The 14,718-nt window shown below is 35.2% G+C and overlaps 1 protein-coding gene across 7 annotated transcripts in view; it reads left to right on the top strand.

Annotated features, from left to right (window-relative positions):
* The window catches only part of LOC150097375 (serine/threonine-protein kinase Sgk1-like), a 163,959-nt gene that overhangs the window by 66,942 nt on the left and 82,299 nt on the right, over window positions 1-14,718 (top strand). The gene's annotated exons all lie outside the window — the stretch shown is intronic.

Raw genomic sequence — 14,718 nt, 5'->3', positions numbered from 1 at the left:
TGTTCACGCCTATAATCTTTCTTAGGACTTTCATATCTGGGGTCTCTAGTCTATGGTCAAATGTTTTACTTCTGACCCAGCTCTCAGATCCATAAGTTAAAACTGGTTTGAACACTGTCTTGTATATAGCTAATTCAGTGTTCCGACTAATTTCTCTCTTATTCCATATGAATTTATTCAATTGACTTTCAACCATACCAGCTTTGCTTATTCTGTTGTCTATTTCTATATTTAACTTACCATCTTCACTAAAAATCATGCCTAAGTAGCTGAAATGTTTTACTTGTTCCAAAGGTTCTCCATTCACAACACAGTTGACATTTTCAATGATTCTGCCTATTTTCATTGTCTTTGTCTTTTTATTGCTGACCTTCATACCATATCTATTACAACAGCTATTCAATTTAGTCAGAGAATCTTGCAGATTTATTTAGAAGTATAACATCATCTGCATAAAGCAAAGAGCTGACATTAACATCTCCAATTTTGATATCATGTTTAATACCACTTTCCTTCATAATATGACCCATATAGATAATGAATAACAGAGGGGATAATGTACATCCTTGTCTCACACCAGATTTAACATTAAACCATCTTCCTGTACTTCCTTCAATTCTAACTGCTGACTTACAACTCAAATAAAGACTAAGTATTGCTTGATATAATGTCCCATTCAAACCATATAACTGTAGCGTATTGAATAGCTTCTCTCTCTTGGCACCTTGTCATATGCCTTTTCCAAATCGACAAAACTTAAATACAGATCTTTGTTATATTCCCATGCTTTCTCGACTATTTGTCGTAAAGTGAAGATCTGATCCTGACAGCCTCTATTTGGCCTGAATCCAGCTTGTTCTTCACCAAGCTTTTCTTCCACAATTCTTCTCAACCGTTTCTCAAGTATACTTGCATAGATCTTGCCAGGAACACTCAGTAGGGAAATACCTCTGTAATTCTCACATTCAGTTTTATTTCCCTTTTTATATATGGGTATGATGAGAGCTCTACTCCAATCGTCTGGAATTCGTCCCTCTGTCCAGGCCTTTTTAACTATGCAGTGCAGCCACTGTAAGACTCTTATACCACCATACTTAACCATTTCTGGTCGAATATCATCTACTCCTGCTGCCTTTCCACATTTCAAGCCTTTGATGGCTTTTTCTTCAAGTATGGGTATGTATTCCTGACTGCATGCCTGGTCAGTAATTTTTACCACTGTGCTGTCATCACTGCTTGTTTCATTTAGCAGTTTTTCAAAGTAATTACTCCACACTTCAAGGATATCTTTTTCTCCCGTTTTCATGTCACCTTTATCATCTCTAACTCCTTTTTCAGCACTCCTCTTTCCCCCATTACTAAGCTTCTTCAACAACCTCCAGAATATTTTGCCACCTTCTTGATATTAATTTCTATATTCTTGCCAAAGTCCTCCCATGACTTTTGTTTATCTAGTTTTACACAGTGTTTAGCATTCTTGCATTTGTCTCTGTATTGTCTAAGAGCACAAGCTGACTTATTTCACAGGAACTTTTGATATGCTCTCTTCTTTTCCTTCATTGCCTCTTTAACTTCCTGTGTCCACCATGGAGTTCTAATTTTTCTATCTTTGCAGACAACTTCACCACATGCCTCTCTAGCTGAATCAATCAGGGCTTTCTTCAAGGGTTGCCACTGAATCTCCAAGGTTTGATTCCTGTTCTCAAACTCTTTCTTTTTTTCTTCAATAATCTTTGTGTATTTTAGTCTATCTACAGTTCACATCTGAGAGCTGCTCAACTTTTATTCGCTTTAAAACTTTCTTACATGTTATTCTTTTCAATATGAAATTCAATTTTATCCTGCTCAAGACTAAATAGTGATCACTTCCAATTTCAAATCCTCTGTACACTCTGGTGTCCTGCACCAGGGAGAAAACATCACTATCAACAATAACATAATCAATGAGACTTTCTTATTCCTTGCCTCTTCTCTCCAAATTTGTGCCCATTTTTATGTTGGAACATGGTGTTAGTAATAACCAGTCCATGTCCTGAGCAGAAATCCAACAGATATTTGCCATTATTATTAGCTTTGCTCTTTTCTCCAAATTTTCCCAAAATATATTTGTATGTCTCACAATCATTTCCTACTCTGCTATTTAGATCCCCAACAAGGATCAACTTTTCTTCTTTCATTGTGTCAGTTGCTTTTTCTAAAGCATCAAAAAATTCCTCCACTTCTACCTTAGTAGAATCTTCTGTGGGACCATAGACACAAATAAGTCTCACTGTCCAGTTCCCCATTCTCATATTTGCCCACATTACTCTACTTGAGACTGACTGCCATTCAAGAAGATTAGCCTCGTATTTTGTGTTGAATACTATGGCTGCCCCTTCTTTTCCTTGATTGTCATTGTTTGAATATAACATTTTGTATTTATTGCTCAGAAAGATTTCACCAGTTTTTGTCTATTTTGTTTTAGTCACCCCTATTATGTCGATCTGGTACATATCTAATTCCTCTGCTAGCTCCATTTCTTTGCCATTCAGGTTTCTTATGTTGATAGTACCAATCTTTAACTCTGGTGTTGTTGAGTTGGGAGCTAGTTTTCAGATTTGTTCCAGTAGCTGACTTTTTGCTGTTCGCCCTGGTTCCCTGGCAAAAACGTTGGGAGCCTTGTTTAACCTAGCGACACCCCAGCCGGTATGAAATTTTGTCATGTCATACCATCATTTTTTATTTTGGTTTAACCAATAAGAATACAATTTGGTCGGCTAAATCCCAAATTGCCAGCCCATCCTCATTCGTTCAGTATCCAAGTAGATACCCAACAGGGTGCATCACGAGAAGGTGAGGATTGGACATTAGGTCAGAAGCCCTGTTCGGTTCTCCGCATTCCTTTAAAGGCTATGTGGAGTTCTCCTCTCAGTTATACAGCTTTGACCGTCAAGAACCCCTAGGAATAATTATAATTTATCAAATGAATTAGCGTAAATTTGAATAAGAAATTTATAAGCTATCTTAGAGGGTAAATCATCAAAGATAATAAAACTCAATTGCTTAAAATTTTATTTTATGTCTGAACATTTGAATGAGCTAATTTTTTTTACAAACAAATTAAGTAAAGATGTTTGAATAGTGCAACTTTTTCATCTTTTCATGCAGTTTGTGATAGCTGGCTCACTTTGTCAAGATTTCGGTGGATTTTGAAGCTTCGTTCCATATCAGAATCAGCATCAAACAAAATTTTGCATGCTCAGTGTGATTGAAAACTAGCTCAAATTCTTTTGCAGTTAGCTTCTTAGTCATAACATTCTCTTCTAGTTTGCACTCCTTATCTTCTTCTTCATATGCACCCTGTTCTGCTAGTTGGAGTTCATTAAATCCAAGTTCTTTTCCAATTGTGCTTTTGTAAAATTTCTCAATTTGCAAGGGAAGCAAGACCTTCTGCCACACAGTCTCAAATTGCTGGCGGTGATTTCCTCCCATGCCAAATTAGTATTTTCTTCTTGCTTGATATTGTGTTTTTTCCAAAACTCTGATGAAGAAATTGCATTCTCTTTACTTGTTGCTTCGAGGGCCTGGGCAGAGGTTCTGTGAAGGTAGTAAACAATAGTATGATAGATTTAAATGATAGTGTGACCCATCGGCTGAAGTTCTATTTCAGGACAAAAAAAATCTCATTTTCATTAAGATCGGCAAGTCCCCTAGGATTACCGGCAGTATTATCCAATAATAAAAAGGCTTTAAAGGTAAGATTTATTTTTCTTGCAGTAGTCTGCAACCGAAGGACAAAAATAACAGTTGAACCTCTCCTTGAAAAGAGTTTTGGTCACCCAAGCCTTCTTATTTGATTTCCAAATTACTGGCAGTTTTTGTTAGTTACATCCTCTTAATGATCTTGAGTTTAAAGTTGCCTTCTGCATTGCCTCCTAATGAAAGCATAAGACAATCTTTAGATACTTTGTATCCTGGTTGAGATGCATCAGTTTTAGCTAGGGAAGTTTTTGTTGGCATATGCTTCCAGAAGAGACCAGAGGTTCTGTGAAGGTAGTAAACAATAGTATGATAGATTTAAATGATAGTGTGACCCATCGGCTGAAGTAAAGAAGTTGTATTTCAGGACAAAAAAAATCTCATTTTCATTAAGATCGGCAAGTCCCCTAGGATGACCGGCAGTATTATCCAATAATAAAAAGGCTTTAAAGGTAAGATTTATTTTTCTTGCAGTAGTCTGCAACCGAAGGACAAAAATAACAGTTGAACCTCTCCTTGAAAAGAGTTTTGGTCACCCAAGCCTTCTTATTTGATTTCCAAATTACTGGCAGTTTTTGTTAGTTACATCCTCTTAATGATCTTGAGTTTAAAGTTGCCTTCTGCATTGCCTCCTAATGAAAGCATAAGACAATCTTTAGATACTTTGTATCCTGGTTGAGATGCATCAGTTTTAGCTAGGGAAGTTTTTGTTGGCATATGCTTCCAAAAGAGACCAGTTTCATCGACACTGAATATTTGATGATCGTTATAATAGCCCTCATGAATTATCCTTTACAATTCTTCAGGAAACTCGGCTGCATAATCTTTATCAGCACTAGCAGATTCCTCAGTTATTCTTACGTTATGTAGTCCAGTTAGATTTTTAAAATAGTCATTCCATCCTTAACTTGTGGTAAAGCTTTCGCATTCCTCTTGAAATTTGGTCTCTTTCAATTGTATAAAAATACTAAGAGCTTTTGCCTGAATATTTCTTTTACTAAGAGGTTTTCTTTTTTGGTTATAACCATTAATCCAGAGTGATGGAAGACGTTCCATCTTGATTGTTAAATGGCTTCTATTTCGGGTGATTTGCATGCAGTATTTTGTATTCTTTGCTCTTATTTAATATAGTCCAAACTGTAGACTCGCTGTATACCAGGTCACACAATCATTGTATTACTAGTGCCACTTTTATGTCTCGTAATGACTTCCAGCTTTTCCTTTAACGTAATTACTTTTATTCTCTTTTTATTACTGCAACTTTCTTCATCAGTCTTTCTCTTTTCCATATCAGGGGTTGAATATAATAAAGCCTTATAGGCATCTAAATTAAAGCAAAATGAAGGAAAAGTGATTGAGCAAGAGAACTGTGTTTGCATGTACACTTGCAATGAGCTTTGAGTCAACTGCCGAGAGTTGCTGCCCACTGGCTGCTACATTGACAAGAGCCACCATTCGGTGCAGATTGGTGACTAAAATTTCGCATAACATAAAAAATCACATTTTCTAAATAATCACTTGCTTAAATCAGAAAATAGTACGATTTCACTCAATCACACTAATTGATTATTGCGCATATTGAATTCACGTTAAGCAAGGTTTTCCTGTATAGCATTCTTGACCTTGATATGTGTTGTATTGCATTAAAGTACTTAAGTCATGAATTTCATTTAGTAGTACATTTTTGTAGGGTAGTGGTAGCACTATAGAGTAAAAGTAAGGTTAGCTGCGATATCTATATGGACAGCTTCACCTCTCATACATAATGTAAAATCCATTTTGTCCATGATCCTCTTATATATTAGGCCTTTCCATTTAGTATTTCATTTTTCAGGGTAAGACCAAACCGACAGCATTGTATTGAACTTGCTAGTTCTTTTCAGATATACTGTCATGTCATCATCTTCCTTATACCCTCTTTTACCTTGCGGTGTCGAGGGTCCATTGATCATCGGACCTCACTCCATTTACAGGATAAGGTGGTCAGCCTTATGCCCCGGCGTATCCTATGGCCTGTAGTGTTGAGTTCTCAAGGCCAGTTTGCCTGCTTTGCGGGATGCAAAACCCCAGAATAAACTGGGGAAAAAACCCTGCTGTCCACGCCCAAGGCTGGCTAACTTGGCTAAGGCTGAGGAAGATCCTTCAAGCTCCTCACGTCACCGACGGGAATCGAACCTAGGACACTCCTTCCCCAGGCATATGGTTGCGAAGCGCATAGCCACTAGGCTAACCGCGCGGACTTTTCAGATATACTAGATGTGGTATTTGTTGGGAAGAGTGAGTGCACTTGTGAACATAACTGTCCACACGAGCTGCTTAAAGTATTCTGGGTCCCTCTTTAGCTTCTGAAGAGAACCTATGAATTTTAATCTGCACTGGCAACTACAAGAAGCCCATATTTTCAATGTTTTGATAATGCTTGTTTTAGAGCTCCACAAACCTTTAAGCAGTTTATAAATCATTCTGCAGGTCATGAAGGTTCTGCATAGGTTGGCAAAATTATATCCATTTCAGAATCTTTGGTTACTTATTGTTAAACTGTAAAACAACATAAAATGAATGAACTGACATAAAGAAAATTACTTTTGTTTGTCTGCATGATTTTTTTCAGGAACCAAGATTAATGATATGCAAGATCATATTATGTTAAAAGTGAAGTGATTAATAGACTTAAATGCAAAACATAAAAATTGCTGTTTTACTTTTGTGCAATTGTTAGCTTTCGTGTACGTATAAAAATAAAATAAAAATGAGGTAAGGTTAGTTATGAAATCTACATGTAGACAACTTCACCTTTCATACGAAATGTAAAATCTATTGTGTCCGTGTCCCTTTTACATATTAGAATTTTTATAGCCAATGAATTTGGTTTCTTGTAAATCTAATCTTGGATAATTATAGTACAGTATAGTATGCCCACAGATTTGAGACCCTTCAACACTTCTGTGCATGTCACAAAAAGGAGAATCCATTCCGATCTTCTGGGATGAGTTTGTTTATTATTACAGGTTGGAAAATTTAGCTTTTCTTTTACGAACATTGTAGTTTTTTAAAGTGGTAACTATTTTGCTTGTATAACAGTTGGAAAAATGTATGTAGAGTATTAACAAAATTAAAAAAAAAAGGTATAGCATAAAATAAAAATAATTATACAGGAAAACAGAAATTTTTTCAAATGAACTTAGATATTCTAAACTTACAGTTGAGAGAACTGAGACACTTTAATGTCCTAAACCAATTAATTATGACTTGTAACTCTTTTAACAAACCCATGCAAAAAAAAAAGATTGGAAAAAAATACCATTATCAAATTCTTTTAATCTTCGTAGTCATTTTGGTGTCCGAATCACTTTCACTTAAATCGATCGCCAAAGTACGCATAATTCTTCGATAATTCCATTCTCTATCCCAATATTATTTTCCAATGAGGTGACATGAGAGCAATATTTTCCCCAGTTTTGAACTGGGGAAAATATTGCCTGTTCTGTTTCTTGTATGATGGCAATATTAGGACACTTCTAGTTGGCAGGATGAGTCCTACTTTCTGTCATTGTAACTTAATAAACTGTTTGCATACGCCTCTTTCTTTTAAGATTACACGGTGATCAGCATTCATATTCATGAAATTTAGAGACACAAAACACACGTTGAAATGATTATTTTTACTTATTATTAATAAAATAACACTTGACGTTATGGCCTGCCAAAAATACACAAAACAGACACACCTCTATGTCCGATTGTTGAAGGAATCGACAGCCCAAATCACCACTTAGCCAAAAAATTAGCAGCCACACTCAGGGAATTGGTAGGTCAGTCCCCTTCCTATAAAAAAAATACACATTTCATAAACAAAATTAAAAACATTACACTCAATGACCAAGATTTATAAGCTTTGATATAACTTCCCTTTTCACCAATGTCCCGAACAATGATACTATCTTGCTCCGACAGAACATATTTTCACATGACATCACGACCCTCTTTGCCCACCTAGCTCTAGAGTCGGCGTGCCTAAAGCCCAAAATCTGGATCAGATATGTCAATGATATTTTCGCCATTTGGCCACGAAGCACTAAATACATTCCTTAGCCCACCTGAACAAATAACACAAATGTATCCAATTCACCATTGAAATAGAAAAAAAACAACTCTCTTCTGTTCCTAGACACACACGTCTTCCCTCAGGCTGTCTCTCCTTCTCAGTCTACTGCAAACCGACATACACAACAATTCTTATCACCACCTAACACAAAAACTAGAGGTCATAAGCACCTTTCAACACAGAGCTCAAACTATTTCTTCAAATGAACAAGCTCTAAACTAGGAATATGAGTTCATCAGCCATACATTCATAAAAAATGGATACAGTAAAAAAACCCTCCACAGAGATACTAGTAAAAACAAAAAAAAAATATTTCAAGAATGCTATTGCCATACCAGAGGCATTTCCGAAAAATAATCCAAATCTGAACAAAAATGATGGCCTAACCATTCCAAGAATGTGGAGGTCCCATTTGCAACCTTTATAGCAACCAGAACAAGCCAAAGAAAAATATCAATACAAAGAAGGCTTGGTGAAGTGTTTTTTTTTTCCCTTTAACATTCAATAGCAACTTCAACTGTACAAGTCCAGAGGAAAATCACAGTATAACAATCTGAACTGAACAAATCAAGAAGAATCTTAGTACAGGAGGATTTTAGCAGAGCTTATTGTAGTATTATTTTTTCAATTTATTTATTTTTATTTTTTTAATCACTAGAGGTCAGGCTAAGAAAAAGATTAATTAACAGCGTAGATTTAATTTACCTTTATAGAGTGTAAGAGCATGTAGCTTGGTTTCCTATACACATGTATCTTTCTGATGATGACCTCAATACAAGGGTCGAAATGTCAAGTGTTATTTTATTAATAATAAGTAAAATAATCATTTCAACACGTGTTTTGTGTCCCTCAATTCGTGAATATGAATGTTTGCATATGCATGTGCACTAATCCAGGAGATCCTAAGATAGTCTGGATGGCCAGGTTTTTGTAACTCTTTAGCGTTACCCAGGATGTACTATGTGAAGGCGAGCTGGAGTTGCATCCTCTTGGAGTGCTTGGTTTCCTGTTATGTCTTGACACAAATTTTGTGTGCTCATATATAATGCAGTTTGTTTTATTAAGGCTTAGGTGTATTTCATTAAGGCTTAGGTGTATTTCATTAATTGGACCCATATCATCCTGTACACCTCTGGGAACCACATGCTAGGATAGTGATTTTTATGTGGATCCCTCCTATAAAAGATAATAGATCATAGGATATTTAATTCCTTAGGTAGGAGTATTGAATAATCCAGAAACCCTTCTTTGGAGACCAAGCATTGCACATTTTCAATGTGTCTGTTTTTCCCCTTTGCTGGTTGGTGAAAGCCACCTAAAAACACCAAACTTTACATTGGAATTAGTATTTGCAGCATGTTGGTTAAAGAGCAAAGATGCTGTCTAGCTTATTAGACCAGCAGCGTGCGATTCCTTTTGGTAATTCACTGTGAAAAATTGGCTTAACTGTTCCCTTCTTCTGTGGTTTCAGTTGACGTTAATTAGCTAGTCTCATATGGAGGTGGAAAAGTTTTTCTTCCCAGAAAGTCAAATTTTTTATCCTTTATAAAAGAGACAAATCAGCGGCTATTAGACATAATATGCTACATTGAACCACTTGTGGCTTTTGTCCATATAACTACTTCAGTGCATCACAGAAGATTTTCTACTCATTTAGTGTTAAGTTCTCGTGATGAAGACAACTGCTTGGCTTTGCCCTTATTCTGCATTTCAGTTCATGCTATCAACATTCTGCTGCAATCGTGTCTGGCCACTGCATTGTTCATGTTGTTCTTTTCAAACTACATGTTTACAGTCTTTGATTATAACATAAAGCATTGCTGTGTTGGAAGCTATAAAGATCAATACCATTAAAATTGCCACAGTGTAGGACAGTGGTGTTCAACCTTTTTTACTACGCGAGCTACTTTTCTATAAAAAGTGATTCGGCGATCTACTCTCTTATGTAGATCGTGTTCCCCCAACCTGATATCTGATTATGCACAAATAAACAACTAAAAAAAAATACACAACTAAAAACTTTATTTGTGTATTTAAAAATTTATTTATCATTTTTAATTAGTTTAATACAACAAAATGTGTGTGTGTAAAGTTTTAAAAAATTGCTTGGTATTTTTAACATATATATATTGGAATAAAATATTTATTTCTGTATTTTGGAAAACCAAAGTTAGAAAAAACAACAGATTAATTACAAACTCAAGTTTCAGGAAATGCTGGTTGATTTAAAAAAAAAAAAAAAAAAAAAAAAAAAAAAAAAAAAAAGTTAATGTGAAATTTGGCATTGTTTGGACCTTGCAATATTTTCATAGTCAAGCTGATATGAAGAAGTGGCCAATCGCAGACAATCATCCAAATGATCATTTGTAATTTGGTTTCTTAATTGATTTTTTATGATGGTCATATTTGAAAAAGCAGATTCTGACAAGTATGTCGATTCGAAACACGACAGAATTTTTCGCGCAATATCAGTTAATATTGGAAATTTTTCATGTGAATACTTTCAAATGACTTCATTGTTTATTGATTTTAAATGTCAACTATTCTGAAGTGCCTTAGACGATAGAAATATAAGATGTGATAATGTTGGAGTCTTGACAAGTAACAGACTGATTTGGAGGAAAATTGTAGATAGGAAGTTAGTAATGATGTCATTTTTTCATGTAGTACTGTCGTATCCTGTACACCCCTTGAGGGTACATAGCAGGAATTTGATGATGAGTTCTACTTCAGCTTGATTTATATCAAACAGCCCACTAATTTTATTTGAAATTTCTGTGATGTTCAAGTTTTCTTGAAATGGATTATTGATAAAAGATACAATCATTTCAGTTTTATTAAAATCTTTAAATCTTGAATTTATTTCTTCCTCAACTAATTCTATTTCACGAATAAATTCTTTTAAATCATATTTCAATTAAAATATAAAATTTAAATTTTAAATCATAACGAAGCATTTCTTGATTTTGTTCAAAAAATTTTAATAAATATGGGAGATGTCTAAATTCGCAGTCATTTATATTTTTCTTTAATAAAAGTAAGTATTGTTGGAAACTTTTTATTGAACTTAAAACATGCCAGTTAAATTTTTATCTCTACTTTGTAACTCTAAATTTAAATTGCTTAATTTTGCACAGAAATCTACTAAAAATGATAAGTGTAACAACTATATTTTATCACTCAATTGTGGAAAAATGTCTCCTTTTTCATCAAGAAAATTTTTTATAATGTTAATTAATATAAGAAATCTTTCTACAAATTGACTTCTGCTGAGCCAGCGAACATTATTGTACAACAGAAGTTCCCTATCATCATCTGCCTGTAATTTAAATAACCGCCGTTGCAGAGCTTTTCCTCGAACAGAATTTACAATTTTAAATGTAATATCCAAAACATCTTTTACTAAACAGTACTTGTTGGTGAATAATACAGTGGTACGTTAAATAATCTGGATATTTGTCATCGATTTTACATAATGAAATGAAGCCTGATTTATTACTTATCATTGCAGGAGCACCATCAGTTAGTAATAGACAAAAGTTTAAAAAGCGGAAGTTTGTGTTGTTTCACAAATTCATCAAATGCCGAAAAAATGTCTTCTCCCCTAGTCCTAATCAATAATGGTGTAATTTTCAAAAGTTCTTCTTTGCTTGAATAATCTTGAAATACCATGTGAATAAATACCATTAACTGAGCGATATCTGTGAAGTCATTTGATTCATCAAATTTTAATGAAAACGCAACACACTGGTGAATGTCTGACATTAACCTGGCATGGAAACTTTTCTTCGACAATTGGAACTCTTCCTTTCGGAAATTTGAAACCTTGTCTGCAGCCTAGAAGTAGTCTCTCTCTAGCGACGTCTCGAACCGGGCAGTCTCTCTGATGGCGACTCTGGACCGGCCTCCTCTCTGACAGCAATTCTGGAACTGGGACCACTTCTGCTTGCTTCAGTCCCTTTTTATTAGGCCTCCTCTGAGACCTCGCATGAAGTTTGGCAACCCCCCCCAAAGAATCGGTATGAGTCTTTCATCTTAAGTTTCAAGTTTGGTGCGTCTTTGTTCTCCTCTGCTTTCTTTTGATTGTAAGTTGTTGGCCATCGGAAAGTTGTTTGAATTCTTTCTGAATGACTTCGGAGATGTTTACAGTTAGAGCCTGCAAGCCTTTCTCATACCTACAAGTTTCAATAACAATCTTTCTAATGCCGCCATGTACAGCTTCAGCGACAAAAACATTGCCTTTGTTTTTAACACCTAACATATTCTTATTCAAGCAGTATATACTGTTAGCTTCAAAAGAGTTATTTACAAAAACATTTAATACAAACTGTACCGAGACAAACAAAGAATTTAATTTTTTTACAATATTCACATGGGACTTAACCTAAGTAAAAAATCGATATAATGTGCTTTGGAATATTTAATATTTAAGCTACAGTCGAGTTTTTACACTTTGCTTATAATCGTATTTACTCGGCTGGCTGTTTGACTTCCACTGATCGAAATTAATACATTTACCCGGATTTATAAGAAAATTACTGATTTGACAATTTTAACGAAAAATAAATAAACAATAGCACTATACTTCATCGTCAAATTCCTGCCATGTACTCTCAAGGGGTGTACAGTATATGATAGTACTACATGAAAAAAATTACATCATTACTAACTTCCTATCTACAATTTTCCTCCAAATCAGTCTGTTACTTGTCAAGACTCCAACATTATCAGATCTTATATTTCTATCGTCTAAGGCACTTTGTACCATATCAATCCACCTATATCTTGGTCTTCCTCTGGGTCGTTTTGCTGCCAACCTGGCAAAGAACACTTGTTTTGCTAATCTTTCTTCGCCCATTCTGTTTAAGTGACCATACCACCTGAGATTAGCTCTGCTAACGCATTCCTGGATGTTGACAATGTCAAGTTCTTTCCTAATATCCTCGTGTTTAATATGATATTGCCATTGATGCCATCTGTTCATGCCTATAATCTTTTTCAGGACTCTCATATCTGGGGTCTCTAGTATTTGGTCAAGTGTTTTACTTCTGACCCAGCTCACAGATCCATAAGTTAAAACTGGTATGAACACTGTCTTGTATACAGCTAATTTAGTGTTTCGACTAATTTCTCTCTTATTCCATATGATTTTATTCAATTGACTTCCTACCATACCAGCTTTGCTGATTCTGTTGTCTATTTCTATATTTGATTTACCATCTTCAGTAAAAATCGTGCCTAAGTAGCTGAAATGTTTCATTTGTTCCACAGATTCTCCATTCACAACACAGTTGACATTGTCAATGATTCTGCCTATTTTCATTGTTTTTGTCTTTTTATTGCTGACCTTCATACCATGTCTATTACAACAGCTATTCAATTTAGTCAGAGAATCTTGCAGACTTATAGCGGAATTATTTAGAAGTATAACATCATCCGCATAAAGCAAAGAGCTGACATTAACATCTCCAATTTTGATATCATGTTTAATACCACTTTCCTTCATAATGTGATCTATATAGATAATGAATAACAGAGGGGATAATGTACATCCTTGTCTCACACCAGATTTAACATTAAACCATCTTCCTGTACTTCCTTCAATTCTAACTGCTAACTTACAACTCAAATGAAGACTAAGTATTGCTTGGTATAATGCCCCATTGACATCATATAACTGTAGCGTATTGAATAGCTTCTCTCTTGGCACCTTGGCATATGTCTTTTCCAAATCGACAAAACTTAAATACAGATCTTTGTTATATCCACATGCTTTCTCGCCTATTTGTCGTAAAGTAAAGATCTGATCCTGACAGCCTCTATTTGGCCTGAATCCAGCTTGTTCATCAAGCTTTTCTTCCACAATTTTTCTCAACCATTTCTCAAGTATACTTGCATAGATCTTGCCAGGAACACTCGGTAGGGAAATACCTCTGTAATTCTCACATTCAGTTTTATTTCCCTTTTTATATATGGGTACTGTGAGAGCTCTACTTTAATCATTGGGAATTTTTCCCTCTGTCCAGGCTTACTGAACTATGCAGTGCAGCCACTGTTAGACTCTTATACACCATACTTCAGCATTTCTGGTCGAATATCGTCCACTCCTGCTGCCTTTCCACATTTCAAGCCTTTGATGGCTTTTTCTACTTCAATTATGGATATGTATTCCTGACTGCATGCCCTGTTAGTATTTTTTACCACTGTGCTGTCATCACTGCTTGTTTCATTTAGCAGTTTTTCAAAGTAATGTCATGTCGTACCATCATTTTTTATTTTGGTTTAACCAATAAGAATACAATTTGGTCGGCTAAATCCCAAATTGCCAGCCCATTCTCATTCGTTCAGTATTCAAGTAGATAGCCAACAGGGTGCACCACGAGAAGGTGAAGATTGGACATTAGGTCAGAAGTCCTGGCCGGTTCTCCGCATTCCTTTAAAGGCTATGTGGAGGTCTCCTCTCAGTTATACAGCTTTGACCCTTAAGAACCCCTAGCAATATACCTAAAGCGAATTAAAAATAATACAAAATAATGATAAATAAAATATTATGTTTTCAGTTTTAATTAAATTTGTAAGTAGGTAGGAATACACGAGATCGGCCAAAAATCGCTCTGCGATCGACATGTTGAACACCCCTGGTGTAGGACATGCATATGTCTGGAATATCAGTGCAGGACATAACAGTTGGACTTCTTTGTACTATGATCCTTTGACCTAATCCAATAAGAGAAGTAATCCTACTACTATATTAATAATAAATACACATCACTTGGTGCGTCTGTATAGCACAGCTTCTTTGAAATTTGTATAATAATAAGCTATGTGCCTTATTACTGTACTATCAAGCTAAGGATGATAGTACGGTATTAAAA

The sequence above is a fragment of the Typopeltis vanoorti genome, chromosome 17 (assembly GCF_054136105.1).
Source record: "Typopeltis vanoorti isolate ZY-2024b chromosome 17, IOZ_Tvanoo_1.0, whole genome shotgun sequence".
Classification (NCBI taxonomy): Eukaryota; Metazoa; Arthropoda; class Arachnida; order Uropygi; family Thelyphonidae; genus Typopeltis; species Typopeltis vanoorti.
This window is presented reverse-complemented; position numbering and strand designations above follow the sequence as displayed.